Here is a 17,871-nt window from a genome sequence, read left to right on the forward strand (position 1 = left end):
GAGGATGGAGTTTACTAGAAATCATCTCTTCTCTCTGGAAAATTTAATCTTGACTTTTTTTTTCAATTCCTATTGAAGTCATCCGAAGAATATTGCTGAGGAGCATGATCTAAGAGGGAGTTCAATCTTACGCTCTTTTCTTTGGTCCCTCATTCACTCGTTCACATGGGACCATTCGGGCTCAGGGGGCAATGATCCAAAGACATAGTCTTTGCTCCTTAGTAGGTCCTAAAGTAGCAAGTTGGATGGATAAATGATACAGGTGCCATTATGCAGGTATTAGGCTGGGATGAGACTGTGGGAGTTTATCCAAGGTCATGTGACATAAGTGGATGTCATGTGCAAGGTCCTGTGACATAAATATCATGGATCGTTTAAGAAACAGCTAGTGTTTTAGAACTTTTGAAATATTAGAGGCCTGATGCTTCAGAGGAAAAGTAGGGATCAGATGATGGTTGTTTTTTGTGATCTGATACAACTGAACAGAATCCGTGCTGAGGGTAACAGGAGCCTTGGTCTGATCAGAACTGCAGTTGGAACGATCCACCTGTCGGCAGGACGTTGAACCGATAAGAGAGTAAGGAGGGGGAGCCAGAGACTGGTCAAGAAGCCATTACAATATCCAGGTGGGAAAGATGGAGGCCTGAATGCAGGCAGTGACTGTGGGGATGGGAAGGAAAGAATCTCAAGGACGTTGAAGAGCTGAAATCAACAGAATGAAATGACAGATAGAAATGGGAGGAAGGGGCATTTGTGGTGCTTTGACTGACAGCTGACCAGCATTCTGGCTTAGTGGCAGAAATGGTCTGGTTTCAGTTTTGATCCAACGCATGAGTCCTTATTACATTTAATTGGTGCTCAAAAATTTACGAAAAATGGGAGAATATTTGTGATGTACGTGTCACCTGGGTACTCATGTAGTCCTTAAAAATAAATCTTTTTCAGGGCTGTTGATACTGTCATTATCCAGTGTTTCTGATGCGGAAGGTGAAGCTTAAGGTCATAAATAACCTTCTTAAGGTCACATAGAGCGCATAATGCTACACGTGTCACAAGCCAGTCATTCCCTTCCTGCATGAAGAAGCTTCGAATAACAACAACAGCAATATTAATAATAGAGAAAACATTGAGCAACAGGCATGAGAAGTTTGTAAAAGAAATATAAATGGCAAATTAACATGAAAATAGCTTGAACTTCACAATTCAAGTAGCACAGATTCAAAATATTTTAGTGATGTAGTTCTCACAAGGTGCAAATTCGAAGAAAAGGATGTATACCTCCTTTTTTGGTTTATCAGGTAGGCAGGAATTTTTTAGAAAATATATGCAACATTAAGCGAGTCTGGAAATGTTATATATGTGGGGAGATAATACTCTTTTAGCATCAATTTTTTGAAGTATAAGTACAGTATATGAATCCTAGGTACATGGCTCTGTGTATTTTCATAAAGGGAATCCATTGTGTTAGCTACTGCTCACATATGCAAGAGCGTGTTGACAGCATTCCAGAAGCTACCTAACCCCCACCATCATCCTACCCAAGGTCACCTCTGTATTTACTTTAACATTATAAATTCATTTTACTGCTTACGGACTTTGCATAAATGGAGTCACATTGTCTTGAATGCCTATTTGCATTCAAGATTATGTTGATGAGGTTTCTCCATGTGCATGTGGCACTATTTTGTTTCACCACCATTGCTATACAGTATGTGTTTATGGGACTATATCATTGTTTTATCATTCTGTTGATAACATTGGGATCATTTAACATGTTTGAGCCTATTTTCAATAACATCCTAGCATATGTTTTGGTGAATAATGGTGATTTTCTACAAAAATAGAAATTGAATTCAGGATCTCGGGATAGCCGTATCTTTAGTAAATAGTGACAATTTTCCAATGTGATTGTGCCATTTGCAGTCCGACCCGTACTGCAGTAATTAAGATACTGTGATGTCAGTACAAAGACAGACATGCTTTGTATGCTGTAGTATTGTCAACCCTTGGACTTTTTGATATAAATCAAATGGGTATCGAGTGGTATAAAATTGTAGTTTTAACTTTTTTTTCATGTTTATTTATTTTTGAGAGCGAGAGAGAGAGGGAGCGTGAGTGGGGAGGGGCAGAGACAGAGGGAGACACAGAATGTGAAAGCAGGTTCCAGGCTCCGAGCTGTCAGCACAGAGCCCGATGTGGGGCTTGAACTCATGAACTCCGAGATCATGACCTGAGCCAAAGTTGGACACTTAACCAACCGAGCCACCCAGGTGCCCCTGAAATTGTAGTTTTGATTTGCATTTTCTTGTGACTAATTGATCACCATTTCATACGCTTCTTGGTAGCTTGGATATCCTCCTGTAAGTGTCCGTTCACGTCTTTTACCTTTTCTGGATTGTGGACCTTTTATCTTCCTGATGGCAGCGTATCTGTGCGTCCTTTTATGAATATGTCTAGTCTAAATATCTTCTTCCATTCTTTGGGTTGCCTTTCCGATCTCTTCATGGAATAGTTTACTGAACAAACCTTGTCAATTTTACTGTGACCTAATTTTCAGTTTTTTCCCTTTTTGGTAAGTGCTGCTTGTTTCATGTTCAAGAAGACTTCATCTATCCCAAAGTCATGTATCTGTTCTCAAAATTTTCTTCTGAAACCATTATCATTTTACTGTTCGCATACAGATCTCTCTGGCATTGATTTTTATGTCCATCAATGGTGTCAAAATTCGTGTTTTTCATACGGATATGTAATTGACTCAGCACCATTTTGGGGGGTTTCTTTTGGGAAAAGACTACGTTTCCTTCACTGTTCTGCAGTAACTTCTTTTACTTACATCAAATGTTCGTATATTTGCCGCTAGAATATTCTGTTCCACCAATCTTTTTGTCTGTCTTTGTACTGACATCACAGTATCTTAATTATTGCATCTTTGGAGCAAGTCCTGATGTACGACTGTGTAAATCCTCTAACTTACTCTTAGGTCTTCATCTTTAAGATTGTCATAGATACTTTGGGTGATGTGCATTTTTATATAATTATATTAGAGTCAGCTTGTCAACTAAAATTAACCTGCTGAGATTTTGACCGGGACTTCTTAGAGACTCTAGATCAACTTGAGGATGATTGACATCTTTGTAACATGAGTCTTCGTATCCATGAATGTATATAGTCCTCTGTTTGTTTAGATGGTCTTTAATCCCTCCAAGAAATGCTTGGTGGTGTTCAGTGTAATGATATTGTACATCTGTTATATTGGCATCTAGGTATCTGATGTGTTTTTAATTATATTGGATTATATCATTTGTTGAATTTCATTTCCTAATTTCTTGTTTATGTATAAAATTGATTCGGTATGTTGCTCTTGTATCCAATGATTTTGCTAAATTCACCTGCTAATTCAACTAGTTGTAGATTTCTTTGGATTCTCTGAGTCTTGTCTTTTGCCTTAGAGTCGCTTTATCTGTTTCTCTGGGGACGTTCGGAAGTTGTAAAAAATGATTTTGCCATCCCTGCAGCTAATAGCTCCTACCCTTTTACTTTTAATGGTGTTCCTTTGCCTAATCATCTCTATGTTGAATCCTTGCATTTCCTCTTTGGGATCTCATTGAATTGAGGCCATGCTTTTTTTTTTTTTTTTTAATTTAAATAACTTCATGATCTGTTTACCATCAAATTTCATAGTGCTGTTCTTGATATAAATAGTTCACTTGCCTTGAGCTCAGAGAAAGGCTTCCTGGCTTTTCATATGGTAAGCCCATGTGCCAGAGGTATTTTTGAGTAGTGACACGGTGTTTATTTTTCGAAAGCACTTGTAGAACTGTTTGACAGCCACTGTTTCTGCTTCCTCACTTCTTCCTTCCTTCACACATCAATACACGGCACATGTCTCATATACCTACGTCATCTTTCTGCCTTGTCAATATGTAGTAGCAGAGAGGATCCCCCCCCCCCCCCCCAGCCTCGGGAGCTTTGGGGAAGCTTTGCTTCCTTTGCCAAATCTAGTCCACGCTTCCTCCTCTGGGCTTTGACTTTCCCAGATCCAATGTTTATGGCATTATAAAGTCGTTCCTCATGGAAGAGTTCAGAGGCAGGGCTGAATTTTAGCTTATCAAAGACCTAATTTTATTTTCTGCCCTCTATTTTCCTGTTTCCTTGGTTTCAGGGAGGACAGGAAGACAGAGGCATCTCTACTGTTTCTAAATATAAGTTGATTATTTAATTTTGTATAAAATATTATACAGAAATTCCATCCTTTATGTGCAGTACAAAAGTCATTAAGACTGGAAATGATTTGGAAGATGGGAAGGGATAAAAATAGCACTTTGTAGGTTGGAGGCTTAAAATGACAAAATTTCCTTGAATTATCTGGAACTCTATTAAATATGTTTTTCACTGTTGCTTTATACTGTTCTGTGAGACACAAATGGAATGTTTCTGAGAGATTCGGAAAGACATTTTAAAGTTTATACTGCCCTGTTTTACTGACTGATCTCTTTTTATTTGTTCCCTGTGTGCAATTTCTGGTCATGTCAACATATCCATTTGATGCTGAAATTTGAGACAATCCCTTTTGCTTTAAATGCTTGTTGATCTATTATACAGGAAGATGGGTTTTATCTTTCCATGAACAGATGGTGAACAATTCGATCTGGTTGAAACTATTATTCAACTCTTGCTTCAGCAAGAGCTACGTGCCATTTGGAAAACTTACCATTCTTTTGATTTCTTGAGTCATTAAATCCATGGTGCTGATAGACTCCCAGGTTACTGGCATGGTTTCCAGAGATTTTGGCTGCAAAGACTTAGCTTGTGTCTATCGTTTTTACTCACAGCAATAAACGCACTTTGTCCATTCAAAAGAGCGATGCATACCAGTATTTATCCCGAATTTTTGAGTGAGGTTGAATTTTTTTTGTCCCGGCTATCCCTTTTGATTCTAGAAGTATATCGAAAGGAAAAGGCATGGATACATGAAGGAATGAGTATAGCCTTTACACGGCCTCAGCATTGGGCTAAATATGGTATAGATTTTTATCACATTTTATCCTTACAACTTTCAAAATAAGATTCTTGGGTCCTTGTTTAAAGGTGAGAAAACTAAGGCGTACAGATACTAAATGCTTATTCAAGGTCAGACAGGCTAGGAGTGGAAATTCTGGAATTTGAACTCAGGTTCGCCCGATATCCAAGTCCATGGCTGGCCTCCATGGAGAGCTCTCTCAAGTCACAGTCAGCTGCTGACTAGGTAATTCCTCACAGTCTGATTCCAGAAGCCGCTGTCTTAGCTGTTCTCTCCACTGCCTTTTTGGGGAGAGGAGTCATTTGTCCTCGTCAAGTATTGGCACGGTGCCTGGTGCGTGGTAGAGACTCGATGTATGTTTGTCTCAGAGTGAAAAATGGAAGACAATGGCATTATTGATTTCTGTTTACCCAGTATGCTTTGCTCCTCAAACCAGAAAATAAGTAGGCAAATAGATATTCTAAGGTTTACTCCTTTTATTTCCTTGTGTTTTTCTATTTTGCTTTCTGTATAGTAAAAATCTAAAAGTCTATGTAAACAACAAAGGCAAAATGTTCAAAACGATGAAAAAAATCACCCACATAAAAGACTGCAAGGTGAAATAATGTGACTTCACTAAAAAAAAAGATTTCTTTTTATAGACTGATATGCCAAATTTAGTAGCGAAATGTAAACACGTCACACGTTTTGGAAGTGCCTTGGTTTGGAAAGGTGAGATGAAATAATCTGCAAATCCATTAAAGTCTAATTAAAATGCCTCCTAATCTGAAATAGCTTCATGGGATCTCAGCTTTGAAAGAGAGTCACCTGTTACTCTTCATTGCCAAGTTTATTAATTCACGTAATACGAACTATACTCTTTTGGAAAGTGTTATAACCATGTCCTAGTGAACAGTATCTTCCTACATCTTAGACTGTGCTTGGCACATAGTAGTTCCTCAATAAATGCTTGATGATTGAATATTAAGATAACATTTTAAAGAAGAATGCTACATTCAACTTGGATTGCATGGGATCAGAATTATAGGGAACAGTCCGTAACAAGTAGCTAATATTTATTACACATGCCAGTATCAGGTTAAAAGTGCTTTACAAGCACTTTTTAATTTATTCTTCATGACATTTCTATGAAGTTGTACTGATTTTACATTCATCTTACAGATGTGGAAATTATGACTTACAGAAGGTAATTGTTCATGATCATACACTGTTGGTATGTAGATGAGCCCAAGGTTCAAAGTCCATGGTAACCACTCAGTGTAAATGAAGCTTCTGTTTTTTATCTTGGAGATCTTTCTTCCCAGAAATTGACAATCATTACTTAGACCAAAAAGGTTAATGTGCCAGCAAATAAGGGCCAGAGGTTAGGATGGAGTTTGCAACGTAGCCAAAAGGGAAATATTAAAATAAAGCCCACCAGGACTTGATTATAGGGGGAGGGACACTGGGGTTTAAATATCAGTGTCTCTATACAGCTCATCCTGAGGGGTTTTCATTGAGTATCACGTCAATCTGACCCTGCCAATGAAGTTCATCAAATCGGTTACCAATATTCACTCCCATGGATGTGTTCGTCCTGCAGACAAAATACCCCTGGTGTTTGTTTCAGGGGAAGGCTGCTTAGAAAATTGTGCATTTTCTTTCTCCCTGTGTTTAATTACCAAATCAAAATCTTTGTTGTGCTTTAGATAGTCATTTATTTACTTATGTGATATTTATCCGGTGTTTTATGTATTCTAGATGCTGGATATACATTGCTGAATGACATGGCCATGGTTCCTATCATTACAACCTAGCGAGGAAAACAGATAATAAACTAGCAAACAAATATATAATTATGGATGCAGTGACTGTTGAGAAAGAAAGGATCCGAGTTCAGTGGTTTAAAGGAGCAGCTTTAAAAGGAGGATTTTGGGGTGCCTGGGTGGCTCAGTCGGTTGAGCGTCTGACTTCAGCTCAGGTCATGATCTCATGGTCCATGAGTTCGGGCCCCACATCAGGATCTGTGCTGACAACTCAGAGCCTGGAGCCTGCTTCCGATTCTGTGTCTCCCCCTCTCTCTGCCCCTCCCCTGCTCATGCTCTGTCTCTCTCTGTCTCAAAAATAAATAAAACATTAAAAAAAAAATTAACAAAACCGAGGATTTTATGAAGACGGCAGAGGTGTTGATACATACCTGTGTCTATAGGTATATAGCTGGACTGTACACAGAGACTTAAGCACATAACGTGACTTCATTTTACGTTACGTTAGGGCCTCAACCCTTAGCAAGGTGTCACTAGGGATATATTCTCTTGTTTCTGGTCCAGGCCTCTCTGTTCTTTTGTTTCATCCTCGTCCCCCTTGTTCGGTCCCCCTGCCCCAAACAGTCCGCGTCCAGGGGTTCATGCTGGCCCGACGCTTGCTTCAGATAGTCTCATTGAGTATTTCTTTGAAAGTAGGTGCATGCGGTTGCATAAAACCAAATCTTTGAACTACACAGCCTACCTGCAGCCATACTTAGGTAGTATTTGTTGATGGCTCTGAGCCATTTTGCACTCTCTTTCGACAGTTTTGTCAGGTAGGTCCTCACAGCCCGCAGTTATAATGGGGACAGTATCTTGCCCAAGGGGCCAAGATGAAGACATCGAACGTAGGTTATTCTGACTCCGTAGCTGAGGTCTCTATGGCAGGGATGCCACCTCCAATGTACATATATGGCCTCGTCAAGCAACTGCATTACCACCACGTGGAGGGCTGTCTAGGATAAACAGAGGTGTTTCTTTGTACCAATAATAAACAGAAGCTCTCAAAAATTATTGCCAGCATATCATATCCTATAAATCTTCGGATATGAGATAACCAGTGCCTTGTCTGCACTCTAATTTACAGGCTTTTTTCTTTTGCAAGGATGGGTAGCATTTGATGGTCCAAATATATCTGTGAAGAAAACATCAGACGTACAGTTCCCATGCATTTGTGCTCATCAGCTATTTTGGTTTGGGAAAGCACTTCAGAATCTTACGGCACTGTGGGTGATATCCGTCCTGGAAAAAAAAGTGGTTGGGTCCTTCCGAAGTTATTTATTTTGCAAGTTATGTCCGTAGGAAGAGGAAGCCCATTCCGGCTGTTCAACCGTGCTGCTCCCCCGGTTTCTCATCATTTCCGTAGAGGCGAGGCTGAGAGGCCGGAGCCCCCCAGAGGGTTTGCCCGAGAGAGGGGCGTGGCCAAGGAGGAGCATCGAAGGAAGGACCCAGAGAGCAGTGCATGGGGTCAGGTGTGATGAAGGCTGAGGCAAGCCCGCTGAGAGAGAGCGGGAAGGTCCAAAGACAGGAACGTGTGAGGGGCGGGTCAGGGTAGGCAGTTCGGGGCTGATGTCACAAGCAAGGAAACATTAGCGCTGACTTGGACAGGGCGCACGCGGCAAAACCCAGTGCCGGGCCTGCTGGCTTGGATTTGTGTAGGCCCGGGAGTCCCTCCTGTCTGTACGATGCTTCCCACTTCCCCTTCTGGAATATGTTCCCCAGAGGTTGTGAGCTGAAAAGGAGATACCAGATTCTCCTCACAGGTTCCCGTAGATCGTGGGCGCGGTCTGCCGGAAGTCGATCATTGCCATTTTTGCAAAGGACCGGACAGAGGGACAAACCAAAAAAGGAAACAGTTCCTTCCCATTAATGTCGACTGCCTGTTTCGTGGGGACACCTATCCCACTCACACATCTCCCGGGGAACAGCCACAGTAGCTAGCGCTCAGCCCTCGGGGATTGCTGGAAAGACTAAAGGAGCACTTCTAGCGTTTGGCAGAAATTGTGACTCTGGCTGCAGCCCAACTGATTCGGTCGCCAGGAGCGTCCGATCTGTGGATGCACTCCCGAGGGACCTGTCCTAATCCCTTGTTCACTTGCCCCCTCCCTCAGCAGGTTCTGGGAGTAGGCCCTATTCACGCGGCCTAGGAGGGGGGCTGTGGACGTGCCCAGTAGCACTTGATGGATAAGTGAATGAATGACTTTGTAGGTTCAGCCAGAGAAGAATCACTCAGGACACCTGTAAGAGAAGTACAGAACAGGAAGTGAAGGTGACGAGGGGGAGGGCCTTCCTGCCTCTCGTGCGATGTGTGGATGAATTTGGCTTTCTCTAAAAGATGGCTGACGTTACGTGATTTCGATCCCAAAATGAACTGGCAAATCCTTCACCTTAGGAAGAGCTTTGCTGATGTTAGCTGTGCTTTTGTTCCGTACACATGTTCATTCTGTGTTTCCTTAAAGCCCCAATCAAGTTGTTTTTCTGAACAGGTCGATACTGCTTGCTCTGATCCCCTGATTCCTTTTAAAGAGGGCCTATTTGCTGGTTTTGTGATCACAGACCGTCACTTAGAGAACTGTTCTTTTTATTTTCTTTTAGGGACAAATGGACTTTTACTGTCTGAACTGTGGCATTGTTTTCATAACGAGAAGGTAGATCTTTTTCTTCTGTGAGGCTAGAAAGACGTTTTGGTTACAATAAAAGCAAAACTCGATGCGGTCTAGAACGTTGCTGTATTTCTGGTTTAATCCTAGGGTAGAAAAATGGCCGCGGGGGGGGGCATTTCGTCTGGTTTGATTGCTTTCGTCTGGTTCGGGGAGGCATTTGCGGATAGGAGTGTACCCGAGGGCACAGTATCGACACCTCCCATGACTGTGCCGCTTTGACGCTTAACCTTATGTGTTTTGGATTTTGCGCTCATCTTCCAGATCTTGTCCTCTCAGGCCCGTTCAGAGTTCCCGAAGCCACGTGGGGGAGCTGCCCCAATCTTTCATGTGAGGTCCCCAAGTTACTTTTGCTGTGGTCCTTCCATCAGCAACTTTTTGAGGCCCCGTCTTCTTAGGATCTCAGATCCTGATTCTCTCTGATGGAGGCCCTTCAATCCACTCTGGTTATTTGTCTCTTTCTTCCATGCCGTTCCAGTCGGCTCTGGTCACTGTCTGAAACCTCTTCACAGCTAGAACAGCTCCCTTTTCTCCTGATTCACTCTTCCAGAGCTGTTAACCTGGGCACATCTTTTCTGTATTATTTCCATCTATCATGGCCTTTAATATCTTAATTTTCCCCTTCAGATCTGTCTAGATTATAAAATTTTAAACTTTATTTTATTTACCCTTTTAAAACCTGCCTTTTTTTTTCCTTCTAGGTTAATCGATCTATCTTTCTTTCATCATAAGACTAAAGAATAATTTTTGAAGGATTTGTTACTGCTTAATTTTTTTTTTAATTTTTTTTTCAACGTTTATTTATTTTTGGGACAGAGAGAGACAGAGCATGAACGGGGGAGGGGCAGAGAGAGAGGGAGACAGAATCGGAAACAGGCTCCAGGCTCTGAGCCATCAGCCCAGAGCCCGACGCGGGGCTCGAACTCACGGACCGCGAGATCGTGACCTGGCTGAAGTCGGACGCTTAACCGACTGAGCCACCCAGGCGCCCCTATTTAAATTTTTTTTTTCAACGTTTATTTATTTTTGGGACAGAGAGAGACAGAGCATGAACGGGGGAGGGGCAGAGAGACAGGGAGACATAGAATCGGAAACAGGCTCCAGGCTCTGAGCCATCAGCCCAGAGCCCGACGCGGGGCTCGAACTCACGGACCGCGAGATGGTGACCTGGCTGAAGTCGGACGCTTAACCGACTGCGCCACCCAGGCGCCCCTGTTACTGCTTAATTTTTTGATGTTAGGGTTTCAGGCATGGCCTTTTACAATCATTCAGGATCTTTTTTGCCTGCAAGAATTTCCTTAAAATGTCTCTTGCTCTTATCCCAAGAAGGTGCCACGTTGTCTTTATCATCACCCTCATTTCTTTTTGTTTTTTAAAATAAAACTGACCTTTCAATGGGTGAAATCTCAGCGTGGGTGGCTGAAGTCCAAAGGCATTCTTAGAACTAAGTAAAATGCCAAGTTCAGAGTCACCTCGAAGACACACGGTGGGCAGTTTCTTTGAACCCATGGGCAAGTCCCTTCAACTCCAGCCCTCGCCGTCTGTCTGTTGTCCTAAGTACAGGGTGCCTGGCAACTTGAGAGCAGCTAATATTGTCAGGCTCGTAAATGTCTAAAATAGTCTAATACCGCCTCCAACTCCTCTGTGACTCTGGCTCGAGTAGCAGCAGCTGCGTCCTGAGACCCTTCCCAGGCAGCCCTGCGGGAACTTGCTTATCACCTGAGTGGGTTGTGTTATACCCGGTTCTGCTTTAACCGTTCTTCGCAGTACAGAGCAGTCATAAGCCGCAGTGACTGACCAAGGCCAGCACTTACTGAAAGCAACTTCCAGCTTCTAACTAGACTGTATGAGATAAACACCAGCCAGGTACAGCATGAGCCCCTGCAAGCCATCAGGCTCAGAAACGCACAAGGCCGACTCTTAAGACCCACAAGGTCTTAATGTCGACTGTTCCTTCTCGAATGACACTCACAGAATCTTTCTTAAGATTCATGGTTCAATATTTAGATTTTGAGGCTTGAGGGAAGCCGCATAAATAACACCCAGTAGTAAACAGAAAGGAGTCAAGTATGCAGAGATGAAAATAACATCACTTTTTTTGTGATTGGCCAATGCAGAATGTGGCTTCTGTGTGCAAGCGTTTAAGCTTCCAAATATAAGAATTATATTCCGGGGCGCCTGGGTGGCGCAGTCGGTTAAGCGTCCAACTTCAGCCAGGTCACGATCTCGCGGTCCGTGAGTTCAAGCCCCGCGTCGGGCTCTGGGCTGACGGCTCAGAGCCTGGAGCCTGTTTCCAATTCTGTGTCTCCTTCTCTCTCTGCCCCTCCCCCGTTCATGCTCTGTCTCTCTCTGTCCCAAAAATAAATAAACGTTGAAAAAAAAATTAAAAAAAAAAGAATTATATTCCAAGAATTAGAGGTTGTGCCCAGTTATAGCCATTAGTGGGCAACCCAAGAATTTCCGCCTATGAAAGTTTGCTCTTGCCTCTGTGAAACTCTCCATGGGGACATGAGCCAGAACTTTCACCTTTCTCTGTGTAGCCTGGCTCCCGTGAGAGAAGCAGAAATGGGCTAAGCTCAAAGAGATTGCAATCCATTGAACAGTACAGGAATATTGCATTCCTTGGCATTTATCTGTACCTGATGAGGTTGAGTGTCCGTTTCCACACGGCCGAGAACAGGTGAGAGAGTGCTTTGACCTGGGAGAATGCCCCTAGTTTTTTACCTGCCTATTCTTCTACTGGGGGCCACGAACATAATTCACAGAAGCAGCATGCTCCAAATTCCTTGAATGTGTCGACAGCTTTAATTGATGGCAATCTTAGCATGGTGGCATCTGCATAATTGTGTATTATTCACAATCCTTTTGGAATCGGAGGGCTAACGAATAGTGGCAAGATCTTACCTTTATAAACAGCTGCATGATTTACAAATAACTGTTACACGTATTGCCTCATCCTTTGCAATGATCCCTAAGGTAGAAAATATTGCCCCGTTTGTTTTTTTAATGTTTATTTTTGAGAGGGAGAGACAGCACATGAGCAAGGGAGGGGCAGAGAGAGAGAGAGGGAGACACAGAATCTGAAGCAGGCTCCAGGCTCTGAACTGTCAGCACAGAGCCCGATGCGGGGCTTGAACTCACGAACCGTGAGATCATGACCTGAGCCTAAGTCGGACGCTTAACCGACTGAGCCGCCCAGGCGCCCCACCCCCCTTCTTTTTTAAGTTGTTATTTTTTGTTTGGAGAGAGAAAGTGGGGGGGGGAGGATAAGAGAGTGGGAGACAGAGAATCTCAAGCAGGCTCCATGCTGTCAGCACTGAACCCGACGTGGGGCTTGAACTCACGTACCATGACATCGTGACCTGAGCTGAAGTCAGACGCTTCACTGATTGAGCCACCCAGGCGCCCCTGCCCCCTGTTTTATAGAGAAACATTTCGGAACAAACTGCCCTTCTGCCTAATGCCATAGCAGCTAGTGAGGTAGAGGTGCGAAGAATGGAATCAAGGTCTTTGGGCTGTAGGATCATTTCTATTGCCACCACGCCAGCCTCTTTTCTAAGAAACAAGCAGATGTAAAAGGCACGTGTTTGTTAGCAGGACGCGGTCACCACAAGGAGAAGGAAATTCAGAGGAGGGCCTCGGGTCCCGCCTCCTTCTGAAAGCGCGCTGACCTTATTTTATATATGCAAACCATTGCCTAGCCTAGGTTGCTGGGAGGTCAAGTCATGGTGATTTCTGGGGATGGTGGTCAGGACTCTTGTCCTCTTCTCAAATTCAGGTGATATTAGCACGGTTATTCAAGGCTGGTGAATATCCCACCCCATTGTTTACTGGACCGCAGAGCTACTCAGTAAACAAGTGACCTTTAATGAGGTCCAGCATGCTGGATTACTTCCACTTGACATAATAAGAATAATATTACCTCAGCCCTTCAGAGACTGATTTAGTGATGCTTGGCCAAGGGTGAAGAATTCCTCCGAGTGTAGCCAAAATAATGGTTTGTTAGGACAGGAGACATCAAATTTTAAAGGCAGAGATCGATCTATTTACAGAGCTGCTGTCCGAGTGATTCAGGATGCCCAAAAGAGCCACATTAAGACTGCTCATAAATCAATAACCATCCTAATGAAAAGCAGAGAGAACAAAGATAACACCAAGTTTGTAAATTACCGAGGCTGAGGCGGGCGGTCGGAGAAGCTAAAAAGCGAAGCGTTGTTACATATTTGCTCCTTTTCCAGAAGAATTGGAGAACACGCACCAAAAGTTGTGTGCACACATTTGGAAAAGAAAAAGAAGAAAAAGTAAAGGCTGGGGTTTAAACTCTTTCCCACGGCGTTTTGGTCCAGAGCCACCTTATGTATTGTAATGCTTCCAGACACATATAACTTCCTACCATGCTCTAAATTTAATATTTAGTAACTCTTCTAGATGGTTTCACACTCCTGTGGCTTTCGTCAGAATATCCTGTCTTCCGGGAGTGAAAGCCTTTCTCTTTCTTCACAGTCCAGGTCAAGTATCACCTCCTCATGAAGACTTCTCTGATTCTCTTCTTTCAGATAGAGTCAATGTTTCAGACTTTGTCCTCCGGCATTCTAGAGGCATCTCTCCTGGGGCACTCATCACCAGACTGGGTCACGGAGCATCCTTCCCTAGCTTCCTGTGAACTTCATGGACCACCCAGAGGGACTCATATATAGATAGTTACGGTAAGTAACAACGGACTTTGGTCCAGTAAACATTTATTGTTTCGATCCAATAAACATCTATTATAAAATAGACTCTATATTAATAAATATCTCTTATCTCTGAAATCATCTTTAAATGTGTCAGATCCCTATAAACTTTCCTGTGATAAAAACAATTCTGCTTGACCCTCTCTTATTTAGAAAGAAGTATAAGTTTTGAAGAATTTCCCCCATCTGCAAATTTCAGTTCGGACCGCCACAAAATACTGGCTCAGAAGTTATGGCAATTTTTAAGAGCATGAATTGGAATTTTAAACCAATTATTATTTTTTTTTATTTGTACGCATTTCTACTGGAATATGAACTAAGGTAGATTTCAAAAAACATACTTGGGGGCACGTTAGCATTCCACTGGATAAAACAATGTGACGAAACTGAGGCTATTTTAACAAGAGTCAGGGGCACCTGGCTGCTTGGGCCGTGGAGCATGCGACCCTTGATCTCGAGGTCATGAGTGTGAGCTCTATGACGCGTATAGAGAGTACTAAAAAAAAGATATTTTAAGAAGACTCAACTTTAACAATTTTACATTAAATATCTACACACTATCAAAAATATAACACACCATGCCCAAATTCCATTTCTTGGGGCAGATTTTTATGTAGTAAGGAATATGCCTTAATGACCTTAGTATTAGAAATTTCAGGGGCACCTGGGTGGCTCAGTCGGTTAAGTGTCCGACTTCGGCTCCGGTCATGATCTTGCGGTTTGTGGGTTCGAGCCCCGCGTCGGGCTCTGTGCTGACGGCTCAGAGCCTGGGACCTGCTTTGGATTCTGTGTCTCCCTCTCCTTCTGCCCCTTTCCTGCTTGTGCACGTGCACTCTCTCTCTCTCAAAAAAAAAAAAAAAAGTTAAAAAAATTTAAAAAAAATTAAAAAGCATCTTGTTCTGTCTCCATCTCAGATAGAAAACCGGGAAGACGATCACTTCAACGATCTGTTCCCCTAAAAATTCTTACGTGTTTTCAGTGAGAAGGTAATAAATATCCCTTCCAGTTCACGGAGTGGAAAATAAACAGGCTGTCATGATTGTGTTGAAAACCTGTTCCAGTAATTTGCATCTTTTTTCCACCTTAACATGAGCAGAGGGGTTCTGTCTCCTGTACTTAAACCAGTTTTGCAAGTAGTTTGAACGTTCTTGGCTGATGCAAAAGCGTGAATGCTATTCAGGAAAGGAAAACAAAATGTTTTCTCGGTCAGCTCTCAAAATCTGATTTTTTTTTTTTTTTTTTTTTGCAGAGGTCAATTGTGTGTGCCAAGTTAGTGGTCTGTGGACCAGGGGGATTTTATGATTTTAGATTCTCGTTACTACTCCAGTGGTCATAAGACCTTTTACGCTAATAATAACCGTACAGCTAAGCAATTCACTGATGCTTTTCCCTACCCCTTGATGCCCCTGTGGCCGGGAATACTCTCAGAGATTTCAACACCCCTTTCTTGCACCCCATCCAGGATATCCCCATAGTTCACCCCCTGTCCCAGTCTTCAAGAGACATTTCTTTAGCTGCATTTTTCCTGATGAGCCTCTGTGATGTAATTCCCTGCCAGTCGTCTATACTGTTATTTCCATCGTCCTATTTAAAACAAATGCTGCCATAGTATCCCTGTCTGTTGCAACCACTGGGCTGTGAACATCATGAAGGCAAAGACCCAGTTACCCCCGGCCACTGAAGTATCCCCAGCACCCAACACAGTATCACATTCTGGCCAAGCTCTGCTGCATAGAAATTCAATATGAACCACGCATGCAATGTAAAAGTTTCCAGAAGCCACATTAAAAAAGTAAAGGGAGGGGCGCCTGGGTGGCGCAGTCAGTTAAGCGTCCGACTTCAGCCAGGTCACGATCTCGCAGCCCGGGAGTTCGAGCCCCGCGTCGGGCTCTGGGCTGATGGCTCAGAGCCTGGAGCCTGTTTCCGATTCTGTGTCTCCCTCTCTCTCTGCCCCTCCCCCGTTCATGCTCTGTCTCTCTCTGTCCCAAAAATAAATAAAAACGTTGAGAAAAAAAAAAAAAGTAAAGGGAAACAGGTGAACCTAATTTTGAGAATTTATTATAAATAAAATAATGTATTTAACGTGTAACCAGGATAAAAAGATTATTAGATGTGGGGCCCTTTTTTTTTGTGTTTCCTGAGTCTTCAGAATCCTTCCTGATTTAACACTTACCAGCATATCTCTTTCTGGGGTAGCCACTTTTCAAATGACCAATGGCCTCATGTGGCTAGTGGTTACGTGTTGGGCAATCCAATTCTAGACTATCAATAAATATCTGTTGAAAGCATGGAAGCTACAATCTGTTGAAGGTAGGGGTGTGGTTGGTGTCTCATCTACCCATCCAGCTCCTCTCAGATCTTTTTTATATTCTCCGGGTACGTGGTCCCAGCTTTTGTGTGCTTTGCAGCCGTCCAGCCTGTGGATGATCGCCCTGGGTCGTTGGAGTCATTTTACTACACAGAGAACTGGAGGCGTCTAGGAGTTTATATCCCCTGAGCCCCCCCACCCCCAGACCACAGGCACCCCGTATAGCCTGCCAGTGACTGGTAGGGAAGGGCAAAACCCAAGCTCTCTTGCCTCCACGGAAGGCACTCTGAGGTGTGGTTCACACTCCAGAGCTCACTGTTGATCAGGCTGAGTCTCAGAGTTTGTCTGCAGTCACCCCCTGGCTTGACTTATTCCTCTTCCCTACCCGACTCCCCTACTGTCTTGCTGAGTTCTCCGGGAGGCACTTTCTTAATAAAGCCCTTGCTCCCAAATCCTTGGCTCAGAGTCTGCTTCTGGGAAAACTCAAAGTATACGACATTCCTAAATGCACAGTCGTTGGTGTTGCAGCGGCTTAGGCACATTTGGATTCCGCGTGTATCTGGGGTAACGATAATGTCCGCTGTGTCTCTCCTTGTCTCAGGTACAGCACCCTCTTGAAAAAAATTCAAACCATATGAAAAAGGTGAAAAATCTAAGTGTTCTATCCCCTCCTCCTCTTCTGTAGTAACTGCTGCAAATTTTTTTTGGTGTATCCTTGGATAAATTTCTTCTGCAGATCCAACAGATAGGCATAAATATGACATATTCACAAAACATTTTTCCTTTTATAGATAGGGTCAGAAATATTCTTCCGCACATCGCTGAGTCCCTCCATATTTTCATAAACGACTTTTCACATTTTTTATGACTGCCTGTTCAACTTTATGAATGTGTTCAATTTACCCCTTTTCTTCTTTGTCTATTTTAACTCTTAATTTGCTTCTAGTCCCTGTTACAGAGTCAGTATTTTTAGGTCTCTGGTGTGATCGTCTATTTATACACGCCATTCTTGCCAGCTAATTTCTACCAGGAATATTCAAGTGAAAAGGGATTTCAGCTTCTGAGTCCAAACATGCCTCTCTTCCTACGGGGCAAAGGTTCTAGATCTGGGCTTCCGCTAGGCTCTGATCTCAAATGCATGTTGTTATTGTGCACCTGCGTGTATTTCTGGAAAGAGGGATCAGAGATTGCATTAGAATCTCAAAGACATCTGTGGCATTCAGGTGTTGGAATTAGATGTGCAAATCCACACCGTGTGATATACTGTGTATAAATCTCTTGCAGGCCTGTCTTATCCACCCCCCCCCCTCGTCAGATTAACATTTAATGAAGTAACAGCTTTTCAGTTAGTCCGTATAGCTCAGAG

General features: G+C 42.9%; 1 long non-coding RNA gene across 7 annotated transcripts in view; it reads left to right on the forward strand.

Annotated features, from left to right (window-relative positions):
- LOC102899814 overlaps positions 1-17,871 on the forward strand; it is a 264,055-nt gene that overhangs the window by 21,550 nt on the left and 224,634 nt on the right. For all 7 annotated transcript variants that reach the window (XR_006585685.1, XR_006585689.1, XR_006585683.1 and 4 more), the window contains exon 2: positions 14,021-14,170. This is a non-coding gene — a long non-coding RNA (uncharacterized LOC102899814). The remainder of the gene's footprint in view (positions 1-14,020; positions 14,171-17,871) is intronic.

The sequence above is a fragment of the Felis catus genome, chromosome C2 (genome assembly GCF_018350175.1).
Source record: "Felis catus isolate Fca126 chromosome C2, F.catus_Fca126_mat1.0, whole genome shotgun sequence".
NCBI classification, from domain to species: domain Eukaryota; kingdom Metazoa; phylum Chordata; class Mammalia; order Carnivora; family Felidae; genus Felis; species Felis catus.